At 46.9% G+C, this 14,911-nt stretch overlaps 1 long non-coding RNA gene across 1 annotated transcript in view; it reads left to right on the top strand.

Annotated features, from left to right (window-relative positions):
- LOC113270905 (uncharacterized) overlaps positions 1-14,911 on the top strand; it is a 62,643-nt gene that overhangs the window by 40,253 nt on the left and 7,479 nt on the right. The window contains exons 2-3 of the long non-coding RNA XR_003322011.4: positions 9,170-9,228; positions 10,292-10,370. This is a non-coding gene — a long non-coding RNA (uncharacterized LOC113270905). The remainder of the gene's footprint in view (positions 1-9,169; positions 9,229-10,291; positions 10,371-14,911) is intronic.

Here is a 14,911-nt window from a genome sequence, read left to right on the forward strand (position 1 = left end):
AGTGAAGTCCAGTTAGGGAAATACACTTGGCCAAAGTCAAACAGTGAGTTAAAGACACAGCCAGATACATTCATTCACTCATTCGTCCATTTATTTATTCATCAGGCATTGTTTACATATCTGTTGTGTGCCAGGTACTGTGCTAGACACTGGGGGTGTAGCAACGCTGAGACCAGCCAGGCCCTACCCTCCTGGATTCCCTAGTCCCCAGTACAGGGAAGTAAATGAACTGATTACCACTTAGATTTCTGGGATTGGGGGTCAAGAATCAAACAAGTCTCTATACATCAGTTCTGCTCGTACTTCCAGCCTCTTTTCCTCCTCTCCCCACTCAGTGCCTGGGTTCTGGTCACATGGGCCTTCCAAACACACCAGCCTCATTGCCCCCGTGGGTCCTTTGCACTGGCTGTTCTCCCTGCCGGGAATGCTCTTCCGACAGGTCTTTGTATGGCTGCCTCCTCCACAGCATTCATGCCTCCGCTTGATGCCACCTCCTCAAAAGCCTCTGAGCCCCTGACCTAAAAGCTCCCACCCCCACAGTGTTTGGTTTGGCTCTCTTGTTTCATCTATGTCTCCCACCCAGAGGACAGCGCTCAGTACTTAAACGGTGCCTGGCACCTAGTAAGTACTCGGTTAATATCTTCCAGTGGTCTTAGGAAAGGCTCAAGGACTCTTCTTCTTCCCATAAGGCCTCTGAGCACTTTGGGTTTGAAATCTTTACAGAGGACAAACGCTCTCATTTTACAAATAGTAAACTGAGTTGCAGAGAGAGGTGATAACGGCCGGAATTGCACAATCTCTTGCCTCACCCTCGGGCTCCCACCGTCTTGGGGACATCAGAGCCAGGCCTTCAGGCATTTCTTCTCATTCCGCTGAGACCCGAAGAGGCTGTTCGGCCCCAAGGACACTCAGTCTGAAAGCAACAGATTCTCTCTGTTTTTGTTTAACTGGGAGGATCTTTGCCTAAACTTTCTAAACTATAGCTTTGCTGGATGTAGGATTCTTGGTTGATGGTTTTTGTGGTTTTTTTGAGCACTTTGAATGCTGTCCACGTGCGTCAGATGGCACGTTTACACTCCAGCTCCCCACGGTCATTAGTTGGGGGCTGTTCCTGGGAGTGTTTATCCCCAGCATTTCCAGCCTTCCCTGCACAGACAGAGGGGCTTCAGTCCACAGAGGCAATGGGGGGCAGGTGGATGTTGGGCTAAGTGCGTATGGCTGAGGAGGCGCGGTAGGACACCCACATCACCTGCTACATGGTGACACGGCAGCAGGGCCACGATCTGAGCTCAAGTTCCTGTGACGGCAGGTTCCACGTTCTTAGCCGCTGCTTGATTTGGTGGAGAGGTTGGCAAAGAACAGCAGAAGTTTGCTAGAGGGTTTGTCAAGATTACCTACCTGGACCGTTTCTCATTCACATGTTCCACAGATTATTAGAGACACCTGCTCTGTGCCCATTGTTTGGCTGGGCTTTCAGGTCACAAAGATGAACCAGGCATGTTTCCTACCCTCGAGGTAAATATGTCTGCTGGGAGATGGCCGTCTCAGGGGATAAACCCACACTTTGTTCCCCATCCTATCTGTGTTGACTAGGGAGTCCTTCCTGGAGGAAGTGTTGCCCCAGCACTGGAGAGGACTTTTGGGGACGTCAAGCCCATTCCTTTCACTTTACAGATGAGGGAACGTAGGACTATAGCAGAGAAATGGCCTGCAAAAGAGGGCACGCAGGGGGCGTTCTGGAGGCCAGCCTCTGAGTGGCCATGTCCTCCCATGGGCTCTAGTCCCAGATACAGACAGTGCACACTGCCCCGGATGCAGCGGCTCGTGTCTGCCCCCTGCATCCTACCCAGAGCTCTTTCCTTCAAAGGGCTGCAGACTCAAGACTCTGCTCTAAGCCTCAGCACTGGGCCATTTTACCTTAAGCAATGTAAGCAACGTCTCGTGAGAGCAGTTCCTATCCTGGTGTGGGAGGTGTGTGTGTACCTCACGCTGGAAGCGTGAGAGGGCATCTTAAGTTGCCTTTTCTCCTTTGGATTTGCATAGTCCTCAGTTGAATCCTGGGGGGGGAAATGAGCCGTAAGGGAAAAAAGATTAAAAAAAAAAAAAGAAATTCTCTTCTATTTCAAACTCTACAGCATGAATTTAACAGATGCTTTCCATCCCCACACAGCTTTTGCAACTGCAATAGGTCTGTCTTATGGGGGTATGGACCTAATAATGACCTATAACACAACCCATTGTGGATGTTTGGCCAGTGGTATATTGGAACTCGCCTGAGATGAGTTGTTACGGTAACCCAGTCTGCTGGATACGGCGCTGCAGGGGGCCTTCACAGTCAGCCCGTCCACTTCCTTCCGCTGCCAGATAAGGAAGGCAGGCCCAGAGCCCCGGAGGGGCCTACTCAGGAGAGCCCTGAGAGCTCAATCTAGAGAAGGCCATCTTCTGGGCGGCCTTGTCCTCCTTTCTGTGTATGAGGTAATTTGATTTGGGGCAGCATATCTAAGTTCACCGCCAGGTTCCTATCCCGAGCACTTTCCACGCAGTCCTACCCAGAACTCTTTGACTTAAAGGGCCGAAGACTCAAGGCCCCTCCCCAAGCGGTGGCACTGAACGGTTTTGCCTCTCAGAACTGTAAATACCCTCCCCTGAAGGCATGCAGTGTCCACTTCGGAGTTGGTTTTTGCAGGCCTTGAGAGAGCCTTGCAATTTGTACTCTCCTGCGATTCCCCTACAACTCTCCTTGCTCCCGGTCTTCCTACAAGTATGTGTCTGCCGACTGCCACGTGAGCGGCAACCAGCTATGCACTGAGGTTGGATTAACTTTCTTCGAAAAGTAGGCCAATAGCTTGGAAACTGTTCTACCAATATTTTAGAACCCAGGAAAACAAAGGACTCCTTCTGAAAGCATGTTCTGTCTTGTTACATAAAGAGACACAAGAGATTTTAGACTCAGGCAGAGACGGCGTAATTGGTACCCTTGTCCCCCTCTAAAGCACAGCCCCCCCCCCCCGACAAAACTAGGGCTCTTAGGAGAACTGCAGAGTTGGATCGTAATTTTCTGTTTCAAGGCCAGGAATCTTGGTTGAGGAAAAATAATGGCGATAAGGCAGAGAATAAGCAGGAGTCTCTGTCTGGTACCCCTTGAATTAGGGAGACCAAAAAAAGAAAAAAATGGATGTTTTGAACTCAGAAGTAGAAAAGAAGGTTCTGGAGACCTAGAGGAGAAAGAAATCCACGGCAATGACTGAGCCCAGACCTGTTGGGGTGTGGGGGCATAGGTGTTAAGTGAGGGCTGACAGATGGGTACTCCCCCGCCCCCAAGGAAGCCAATAGGGCACAAGGAGGTAGCTCTAACCAGCTGGGCTTTACAAAAATACACCTAAAGGGGGGAAGATTCAGTTGTAAATCCGTCAATTTGTATGTAAATTAAGATTGATATGTAAATTAGCCCCTAACCCATCACAAGGGCAAACGGTAGGGTTACCTTCCTTTAACTCCACTGACATCCTAAGAGGTGTCATGGGGATTAAAATATTCTTGTAGAATGAGGGAAAATCAGGACTGAGAGGAAGTTTTACAATGTGATTTTCCCTGGCCTAGGTCCCCAACCCTAACACCCCAAGAAACACCAACGATGCTTCTATTTCTAAACCTTAATCAGAAGGAATTTCCAAGGATGTCTCGTGAATTCCATGGACCCACATCAAAATCTCAACTCCAATAAGGAGTCAGAAATATTACAAGGTGCTAAATCGGTTCTTCTGGTATTATTTAATATAAAAACTTAGATTTTGGAATCTCACCATGGCCAAATTTGTTAGGTGAATCTATAGTCTCAAAACATTGCTTAACTCTCCACTCAGGTGAGTGTTCAGTGTTTATTCATTCTGACCTGGAAGCAAGGAGATTAGCTACCAGGTGAATCCTGGCCAACACGTGGGATGTGAAGGGATGAGGAGGTCATCTTCATAGTCATTGAGTTGCTGTCCAAAAGTAGCAACCACAGCCAAGGCCATAAATCATGGTCCATTCACCTCACCGTGCTCTTCCTCACCCTGCGAAACATGGGAAAGATTCAGTCCATAGGCAGAATAAAAATGATGTTTGAATAACTCTGGTAACACCCTCCTGATACTTCAGGCACCACGCACAAATTGGCGTGTTCTCTCTCATAACTGGTAGCCTTGTAATATCGTACATCGATATCTCAGTTAAATAGAATCACATGGGTGCCGGGGTGGCTTTTTCAGTTAAGCGTCTGACTCTTGATTTCAGCTCAGGTCATGATTTCAGGGTCATGGGATTGAGCCCCTTGACTGGCTCTGCGCTGCGGGTGGAGCCTTCTTGGGATTTTCTCCCCTTCCCTCTGCATCCCCCGCCATCTCTCTCAAAAAAAAAATAGAATCACACTAGAAGAGAACTTCGGTTCATCAGGATCATACACTTACTGCAGGAAAAGGCAAATATCCAAGAAAATAATTTTTACTTTGCTAAGTCTTTTTGTATTTTAAGCTATTGTTTGGATTGTGTTTTGTTTTGTATACTGTTCAGAGGAAATCGCAGGAGGTGAGCACACATTCAGTCTAATAGCTTTCATGTTTTCCAGTTACAGTCATGACAATGAAGTCTGATCTCTGGAATGATGTCCTCAGACACTGCAACCTCACAGGGATTCCTCAGAACATGCCATACTCATTTGTGACCCTCCATCTTGTGCTGTTCCCATTCCAAACCCTTCCTTGTCTAGCTCAGTCATTTGGGTCTTGCCTATGTTCCTCCCACATTTTCTGCCTCCTTTCACTCACCTCCTTCCTTCCTCTTCCTTCCCTTTCTCAAACTTACCTGCCCAGTTGTTGTCTCCCCTCCCTGATCGCTATAGGCCTGAAGTGTGGATCACTCCTTAAGAGACAGCAGCTGTAACATGGCCTCCCACTGAAAACTGTTTTGTGGGTGTTGTTCTTATGTTCCCTACCTGCACAGTGAACACTTGAATTTTCAGACGGGGTGACCTACTTTTTTGTTTCCTCACCTGGAGCTAGGGTGGTACTTTTACATGTAGTAAAAAAAATGAGCAACGATTATAGTAACAGCTGAAACTTTTGGCAGGCTTACTGTGTGCCAAGTCCTGTGCTGAGCAATATGCATGAATGAAGACTATTGCTATTTTGCAGACGAGAAAATAAAGACAGGGAGAGGGTAATAATTTTCCCAGATCACAGAGCTGACAAGTGGTATGATGGAATTTATTTATCACATTCAGTTCACTAGACTCTCTCTTTGAGAAGAAAATGGCTTTATGGGTATTTTCACATATCTTTTGTTTTTTAAAATTTATTTATTTTAGAGAGAGAGCATGCAACTGTGCATTGTGGGGAGGGGCAGTGGGAGAGGGAGAGAATCTCCAGCAGACTCCCCACTGAGCATGGAGTCCAATGCTGGACTTGATCCCATGACCCTGAGATCAGGACCTGAGTTGAAATCAAGAATTGGACGCTTAACTGACTGAACCACCCAGGCGCCCCCAAAACTGGTTGCTTTTTAAAAAGAGAAAGCCATCTGCCTTTCCTGAGTGGTAGTCAGTCTGTGGACACATAGTATGATTGCATTTCGGAAGTCTCACCACATTAAAAAGCAAGACAAGATCAAAGCTCAAATATGGCCAACATCTCTGCTCATTTGAATTTAACATTTCCAAGGTACACCTATTTGGGGGAATCTTCCAGTTTATTGGTATGGTTTAACTAACAAAATGTAAAACTAGTTCATGAAGTATTTCCTGTAATTTCGTATACCTGTATTAGGAGTCCAGTTCTTTCTTTTTTGAAGCAAAAGAAACAAAAAACATTTTCCCCATTGAATGCAAACTGGTGCAACCACTATGGAAAACAGTATGGAGATTCCTCAAAAAGTTCAAAATAGAACTACCATATATATGATCCAGTAATTGCACTACCAGGATAGTAACCCAAAGAATACAAAAACACTTATTTGAAAGGATACATGCACCCCCGTGTTTATTGCAACATTATTTACAATAGCCAAATTATGGAAGCAGCCCCAGTGTCCACTGGTAATGAATAAAGAAGATGTGATATATGTGTGTATATACATACATACATACATACACACACACACACACACACACACACACATTGGAGTATTATTCAGCCATAAAATATAATGAAATCTTGCCATCTGTGATAACATGGATGGAACCAGAGGGTATTATGCTAAGTGAAATAAGTCATTCAGAGAAAGACAAATACTATAGGATTTCACTCGTATGTGGAATTTAAGAAACAAAATGAACAAAGGGAAAAAGAAGAGACAAACCAAAAAACAAACTCTTAACTATAGAGAACAAACAGATGGTCACCGGAGGGGAGGTGAGTGGTGGGGGATGGGTGAAACAGGTGATGGGGATTAAGAGTACACGTACCATGATGAGCACTGAGTCATGTATAGATTGTTGAATCACTATATTGTACACCTGAAACTATTATAACACTGTTAATTATACTGGAATTAAAAAAATTAAAAATAAATAATTTTAAAATTGAAAGCAAAAAACTCCATTTTTTCCCCGCATTATCTTTTTTTTTTTAATGATTTTTTATTATATTATGTTAGTCACCATACAGTACATCCCCGGTTTCCGATGTAAGGCTCGATGATTCATTAGTTGTGTATAACACCCAGTGCACCATGCAATACGTGCCCTCCTTACTACCCATCACCGGTCTATCCCATTCCCCCACCCCCCTCCCCTCTGAGGCCCTCAGTTTGTTTCTCATAGTCCATAGTCTCTCATGCTTCATTCCCCCTTCTGATTACCCCCCCTTTCTTTATCCCTTTCTTCCCCTACCGATCATCCTAGTTCTTATGTTCCATAGATGAGAGAAATCATATGATAGTTGTCTTTCTCTGCTTGACTTATTGCACTTAGCATTATCTCCTCCAGTGCCGTCCATGTTGCAGCAAATGTTGAGAACTCGTTCTTTCTGATAGCTGAGTAATATTCCATTGTATATATGGACCACAACTTCTTAATCCAGTCATCTGTTGAAGGGCATCTCGGTTCCTTCCACGATTTAGCTATTGTGGACATTGCTGCTATGAACATTGGGGTGCATATGGCCCTTCTCTTTACTACGTCTGTATCTTTGGGGTAAACACCCAGTAGTGCAATGGCTGGGTCATAGGGTAGCTCAATTTTTGACTTTTTAAGGGACCTCCACACTGTTTTCCAGAGTGGCTGTACCAACTTGCATTCCCACCAACAATGTAGGAGGGATCCCCTTTCTCCACATCCTCTCCAACAATTGTTGTTTCTTGCCTTGTCAATTTTTGCCATTCTAACTGGCGTAAGGTGGTATCTCAGTGTGGTTTTGATTTGAATTTCCCTGATGGCTACTGATGTTGAACATGTTTTCATGTGTCTGTCAGCCGTTTACATTTTGACATTTGTTAATGTCATGTATGCCAGTAGCTACTCCAGTATATCCCCTCTCTTCCACTGATAAGTATTGCCCTTTTGAGCCAGTATTAGTCTTAACAATTAGTGTTTTGTGGTTTGTTCTAATAAATATGTGGTCAGTTGAATCTCTTACTTACACTTATTAGATTATTCTTTTGTTTTCTTGCTTATTTTTCTATTTTAATTGAAATTGTGCTAAAATCAGAAAATTTGGAGCAGATGGTCTTATGTACATATATGCTGTCTTCCCATCCAAGAGCATATCTATAGCGATTTGTTTTGCAAATAACACCTTAATCTTAATACATATTCTGTCCCCTAATATCTCTTTAGCAACAGGGTCCAATTCTCTTTGTAACCCTCAGTAGCTAAGTGAATGTTGTGCAGAAGCTTCTCTTCACACTGACCTAGCTTTGCTCGGACCTTAACCTTCTTTCTCTGAGGCCAGTAAAGTCTAGGAGGCCTGGTTTTGGTCCCTTTCTTTCTGACATCCAGAACATAGAAGACAGCTTTCTGGAAATCAGCTGCTTCCCTTTGGTAGAGTCCGTATCACTCCATCCACCCCTGCCCACCCATTTTTGTCCTTCTACCAGCATCTGTAAAACACTTGGGGATCAGGAGATGTTCAGAAAAGGTCAAAAAGGGGGCACTTGGGTGACTCAGTCGGTTAAGCATCTGACTTCGGTTCAGGTCATGATCTCGGGGTCCTGGGATTGAGCTCAGTGGGGAGCCTGCTTCTTCCTCTCCCTTTGCACCCCCCCACTCATGCTCTCTCTGTCTCTCTCAATTAAATAAATATTAAATCTTCAAAAAAACATTGTAGTGATGTTATCACAGGTATATGCATTTGTCCAAACTCATTGAAATGAATACGTTAAATATGTGCATTTTTATGATTAAGTATACCTTAATGAAGCTGAAAGAAAGAAAACAAAGTTTTTGGTAAATTGGTAAATTTGGTAAGCTTTGGTGAATTAAGTCATATGGTAACTGGATCCTTTAAAGAATGGCCCACTTGTTCACTTAGTCCTTCTGTGACTTGGCTTTTGGTGACATGGCTCTTGATGAACTGACTTGAAGCCAAATCCGAGACTTCTAATACCAAGCAAATGAGGCAGGATTTTTATCCACGGGTAGATCCTCTTTAGAACTTCCCCATGGAAACCAGTGCTTTATCATGAGAAGGAAAATTCTGGGATTTTATCCTCACAGAACCGTGCGAACAAATCACTCTTAACTTTCCCTTTCCCTGGCCTTTCCAGTTCCTTTCGCCCTTTACCTTCCTGATAACAGGCTAGATGGGCAGAAGGGGTGGGAAGTGTCAGGGGTCTAGTACGGTTTGGGGTCTGGGTGGTAAAGCGGAGAAGCACTACAGGGCCCTTGTGTGTAACGCCCTGCATCTCACAATCCCTGATACTTGCCGTGAGCAGCAGCTGCTGGAGAAGCCCCAGACGTCTGCCGGCTTGTGTGGCTTGTGTTCCTGAGCTCCCAGAAGGAATCTGTGTGAGTGCTGCTATGGCAACCCTCTTCAACCAGTGGGAAGTAGAGCTGAGACATTTCCGCCGGCTTCAGCTCTGTCAAGGAGGGGGAAATAGGAGACAGTGGAGGGAGGGAGAGTATCGTCAGTGCCAGTAGCTATCTGACCGCAGTCAGAGGAGCAGTCTGTAGGATTCATACTCCATTTCTTTCCAGCAGGCGATGAGCTTGCAGGGCTGCGCCGGGACAAAGAGGAATGATAAGCCTCGCCCCTGGTAGGTACTGGGGGGGTCGTCATTTGCCAGTCACTGGGGTAAGGGCTCGGTATCTGTTAGGCCATTTCCTTCTCACGACAGATAGTAATATTTTCATATTAGATTTCAGAAAACAGACAAAGATCATTAATTTGCCCAAGACTCAGACCCAGAGCTTCTGTGCTTTTTGCTTGGCTATTCCCAGATTCTGAGATCAGGGCCTCTGTTGTATGCTTGCTGGTTTCCTTTAAATATCTCCTTTACAGGGGCTGCTGGCTGGCTCCGTTGATGGAGCAACTCTTGACCTCAGGGTGATGAGTTCAAGCCCCACATTCGGTGAGGAGCCCACTTAAAAAAAGTCTATTAAAAAAAAACTTCAGAAAAATAAGGATATCTTTTATGAAACACGGATGACAGAGAGTATACTACAATGGTTAGCAGCACAGAATCAGGAGCAATTTATATCGCGTTTTTTTTTTAAAGATTTTATTTATTTATTTGACAGGGATAGAGACAGCCAGCAAGAGAGGGAACACAAGCAGGGGGAGTGGGAGAGGAAGAAGCAGGCTCATAGCGGAAGAGCCTGATGTGAGGCTCGATCCCATAACGCCAGGATCACACCCTGAGCCGAAGGCAGACGCTTAACCGCTGTGCCACCCAGGCGCCCCTACATCGCATTTTTTTTTCAAATTTCCTTGCCTATTAAATGGGGATAACAATGATGCCTATTGAATAGGATTTTTATGAGGATGAAATCAGATAGTTCATTGAAAGATTAAGAAGACCTGGTACATTATATAGCCTTTCTCCTTGAGGTTTACATATTACTCCTGTCATTAATATTGTAGTAGGAGGAGTATAAATGATATTCTCTTAAATGGTCTTAATTGGTGAAATGAAAAGATCAGGATCTGTGTCGGAACCCAGTTTTGTTATTTTAGTCCATGAAATCTCCAAGGCTGGGAGCCCCTGCCCTTAACCAGTGTGCTTTGTATATGGAGTGGTTGATTTCTTGTGTGGAAACAACTGGTCTCCATCCCAACAAACAAAGGAAAGTACTTTGCTAAGTGTTCTCTCTCTTCAGGAAGAACTGCTGAGCTCGCTGCCTGGAAGACACCACGCGCCTCCAGGCCTGCCGCACACCGCTGAGCTGGCGGACAGAGGTAAGCGCGTGGGAGTGGGGAGAAGGAGTGTGGAAGGCGGGGTGGCTTCACGGGAAGGAGGCCAACTGTGGACTCACAGGGTTGCAAACCACAGATCTGCCACATACTGGCTTTGTGACTTCAGGCGGGTTGTTTCAGCTGTCTGAGTCTCATCTGAGCAATGGGATCATAATAGGGGTTGACAAGGCTGAAAAGAAGATGAAATGAAGGAGTTCATGTAGAGCACCCGGATCAAGGCCAGGCTCGCTGTAGGTGTTCAGTAAACATTAGCTAACCCCGATGATGCTGATTAGGAGACTGACCACAGCAGACAGAATAAAAAAGTAGGGGCCATTGGAAAGAGCCCACATCTTCCCTGAAGCCGGGAAAATTTTCTCAGTACTCCAGGCACAGGTGTGGCTTGAGCTGTCACTGTTAGAGTCCGTGCCCAACCACCAAGGCCCGAGCGGGATTCGTGGGGACACTCGTTGCTGAGCACACAGGCTCAGCAACTCTCTGGGGCTGAGAATCTGTTGGTGATGGCAACCAGCCTCAGTTCTGCTCACTTGTCCAAACCCCATAAAGCCCATCAGACCAGCTGCTGTGAACCTTGCAGCGCCACAGCAGGTGCCAGATCGTAGCCCTGCCTCCCCCTGTATTCCCTGTACACGTGTGTGGTGGAGGGGGCACCTGGTACCTCTGGAATGGGAGCCCGAAACACCCGGCCCCACAGCAAGGGCCCCTAAGGGGCAGAGCTCTGGGTTCCTTTGTGTCATGCTTTTGGGGCAAGGACAGCAAGGCCTCTCCTAGGAAGTGCTGGGACCCCTGGAGAGAGTAAGTAGTCTGGCTCCTGGCCAAAAACCTTGGTGTGCCCTTTCAGGCAGATAAAAAGGATTTGTTGGGCAAGCGTCATGGAAAGAGGCTGGTTTCTCCACCTGGTGCACAGCCCGTGCCCTCCATTCTCTGATGAAGGGAGTTGTAGTCACGGACTCAGGACCCCTCGTCCACCACACTCTTGGACGTAGCTGCCTTCCTAGCCCGGGTGCCTGTGGCAGAGGCCTTCGTAGGAGCCTCTGCTAAGGCCTCCTCATCTGGGACAGCGGAGCACTTAAAGACACATGTTCTCCACTCAGTACTCAGTGCTGTTCCACTCCTAGCCCTTCTTCCTCCCCTCCTCCTGCCTCTGCGTGCGTAACATGGCAGGAGCCTTCTGTTCAGGCCTCCCTCCACGTGAGTCCGTTCCTCGAGGTGCGCTAATCCGTTTGACCCTTGCTGGAGCCATTCCGTGCGGGGAAATGGAACAGTGGGGTCGTCTGCGCCTTCTCTGGTTCACCCCCTGGTTATACTATCAAAGGAAGTGCTTAAAGGCTTGACTCTTAGTTTTATTTTGACTTCTTGTTTTAATCGACGATTCTGAAACCTGGCGACCCCGCTCTCTCTAGCTCAGCTCAGCTCTTGAAAAAGAGGTGCAGTAAGCAGGGTAGTTGATGTTGAAGAGACCGAAGCCTGAAAATCTCATGGAGCGCTTCACCAGTGGGGTACCGCAGAGCGTGCTAGCAAGTTAGTGTGGCAAGACGCAGAGGGTCTCACGGGATGCTTCGCCAGTGGGTGTCAGGAAGTGGCAGCAGAAGCCACGGGGCCTTCCTGGAGGATGGCAGCAAATTGTTTTTTCTTTTCCTTTCTTTCTTTCTTTTCTTTTCTTTTCTTTTCTTTCTTTCTTTCTTTCTTTCTTTCTTTCTTTCTTTCTTTCTTTTTTAGGATTGATTTATTTATTTGAGAGAGAGAGAGCATGAGCGGGAGGAGCAGAGGGTCAGGGAGAGAGAATCTCCAACAGACTTTGTGCTGAGCACGGAGCCTGACGCGGGGCTTGATCTCAAACCCTGAGATCATGACCTGAGCCGAAATTAAGGGTCAGACACCCAGACACCCTGCAAATTATTTATATAAGCTTTTTGGTTCCAAGGTGGACCATTGGTCCTTCTCTTTAGCTCCCTACACCCTGGCCGAAATCATTGGGTGGGTCAGATTAGAAATCCAGCAGCGAGGGACTGTCAGAAAGCCAGGGAAGCAAGTCCCTCACTACTGTTTCCTGTCCTCTGATGATGGGACCGGGAGTTGTCAGAGACCATAGAAACGGAGCTGTACCCGATGACTGTTTTCAGATCCAAGCCGATCCCTGGTGCCAGAAGACAGCCTGCTGGGCGTTGTGTTACCGAGACTCATGCTTCTAATAAATAAAAAATGTAGAGCTCGTTGCGATTGCTATGTCCAGTGCTCTGAGGAGACCTTAGTAACTTGACTAGTTTGCCTCCGTGACGAAGAGGGCGTCTCGCTCCACTGCGTGAGGGAAAGTGGCTCCGAGTGAAGTGTGTCGCTGTAGGCCCTCCTCCAGTAGCCGCTTTGCCCGAGAAGGAGGAAGAAGGGGGAGATGAGAGGGCAGGATTACCAGGGACCCTCGTCTTCCTCAGCTGGGTACTCTTTGGGCTCTGGCAGATTTGGCCCACACATGGTGAGCCGGCAAAACACTCGTGGGAGCGCCCTTACAGAAGCTGCGGAGGCCCCACGCCCAGCCTGGGAGTCTTTGGGGTCTACGGTGAGGGAGTGGGAGCAGTGTCGGATGAGATTGGTCGCCTGGCAAAGATTCCTAGCTTTGTTCATGCCGCTCCTGCTGGTTGTCGAACCCAATTAAACCTCCACCCAATGAAGCTTCAGAATGAGGTTAGGTCAGTTGGTCAACCACACAATCTGGATCTTCACTGAGAAATTTCTGGGCACTGAAAAAGTGGCTACTGCAAAAATAGCAAACTTGACTGACCAAAGAAACAATGTCAAAATGGCGATTAGGAGGGGCGCCTGGGTGGCACAGCGGTTAAGCACCTGCCTTCGGCTCAGGGCGTGATCCCGGCGTTATGGGATCGAGCCCCACATCAGGCTCCTCCGCTATGAGCCTGCTTCTTCCTCTCCCGCTCCCCCTGCTTGTGTTCCCTCTCTCGCTGGCTGTCTCTCTCTCTGTCAAATAAATAAATAAAATCTTTAAAAAAAAAAAATGGCGATTAGGAGCCCTCTTGTGGACTTTCTGGGCAAGAGCTTTTTCCAAAGACAGCTCTGGGCCTTGTTGCTCAATAACGGGGTCCTCAAAGGAGGAGATTGATGTGCTCCCCACTAAGGAACTCTGGGCCAGTACCAGGTCATGGGGGACGTGATAGATGGTCCTACTGGGGTGTGCCTGGTGACGACTCTCTGCCTCTCCTGGTGAGTCAGGAGATGAATCCGGGAGCCCCGATGTCTTAGTGTCTTTAGTCAGCTCAGGACAGAATTAGTGGCCCGCTATTGGGCTTTCGTGGATACTGAGCGCATGAACGATGGCTGTGAGGCAATCTTAAGACCAGAAATCCCAGTCATGTCATGGATGCAAGCAGATGTCTCAAATCACCTGGTGGAGGTGGTTTGAGAGTCTTCCGTACTAAGATATAAATGGTACATACAGGAATGAACAAAACTCGGCCCAGATGAGGTCTCCTAACTCCAAGAAAAGATCTCAGGAGTGTCTCTCTGGTCCCTGGCGTATTTCCCAAGGAGACACTGCCTCCACCAGCCCAGTGAGGTCCCAGATATGAAGGCTTCCTGGACGACCAACGAGCCTGTTCACGGTCGGCTCCTCCTGGTTGACTACTGACAACAGAACAGGGTGCTGCTGCCCCCCCAAGCTGAGAGAGACCTTTCCCTTACCGAGTGTGGTAAGGGGTGCTCCGTATGATGGGCAGAGCTCCGTGCCGGAGCGGACAAGGGGGGAACATCACAAACAGGCAGATAGTGATTGCCAACCACACACGGAGACTGAAGTATCCTTTACCCCAGAGCAAGCAGATATGCCTCTCAGATCCACAAGAAGATGGCCATTGGGAAGTCAGTGTAGGGAAGGAAAAATTCTTTCCCTACCCTTCAAGGCCTTCTAGCTGGACTAAATTAAACTTACATGAGACAGGTTGATAGGAAAAAAAAAAAAAACACCAAACAACCAGTGTCCTTATGTGGGCACAGAGGCCCAGTAATGAAACTGAGACCTAAAGAAATGACCGAAGCAGACACGATAAACTTGTGAGGAGTTGACAGGATAAAGAAAACAGGTGTTTGGAGCTTTAATTAGTGGGGAATTCTAAGTGGAATTTAGGCTGAGGTAGTAGATTAGGAAAAAAAAAACACCACAAGGTTTTTTTTCTACAGTTTTCCGGCTTTAAAGTCTCTATCTCTGGTTTCAAGGGTTTTTTTTTTCACCTCTTAGTACAAGGAGGGTATTTTTCTCAGGGGAGATCTGATTCTTGCTTTCTTGGGGACAAGACGGTCTGAGTATCCTTATATGAGCTGTAACTTCTCTTTAAAATTATCAGTATGCCAAAGTGGCACGTTTTGGGGTGGCTGCCCTTGGCCCCACATCGGAAACCATCCTAGATTGGGCCCACGTGCATGGGCTGCCACTGCTGTCGGAAGAAAACATGGGGAAAAAAAGCTTCTTGGTGTTGGTTCTGACGCTGGTTTCTTGGCTGTGACACCAAAGCACATGC

This window comes from Ursus arctos, chromosome X (genome assembly GCF_023065955.2).
Source record: "Ursus arctos isolate Adak ecotype North America chromosome X, UrsArc2.0, whole genome shotgun sequence".
In the NCBI taxonomy this organism is placed as follows: domain Eukaryota; kingdom Metazoa; phylum Chordata; class Mammalia; order Carnivora; family Ursidae; genus Ursus; species Ursus arctos.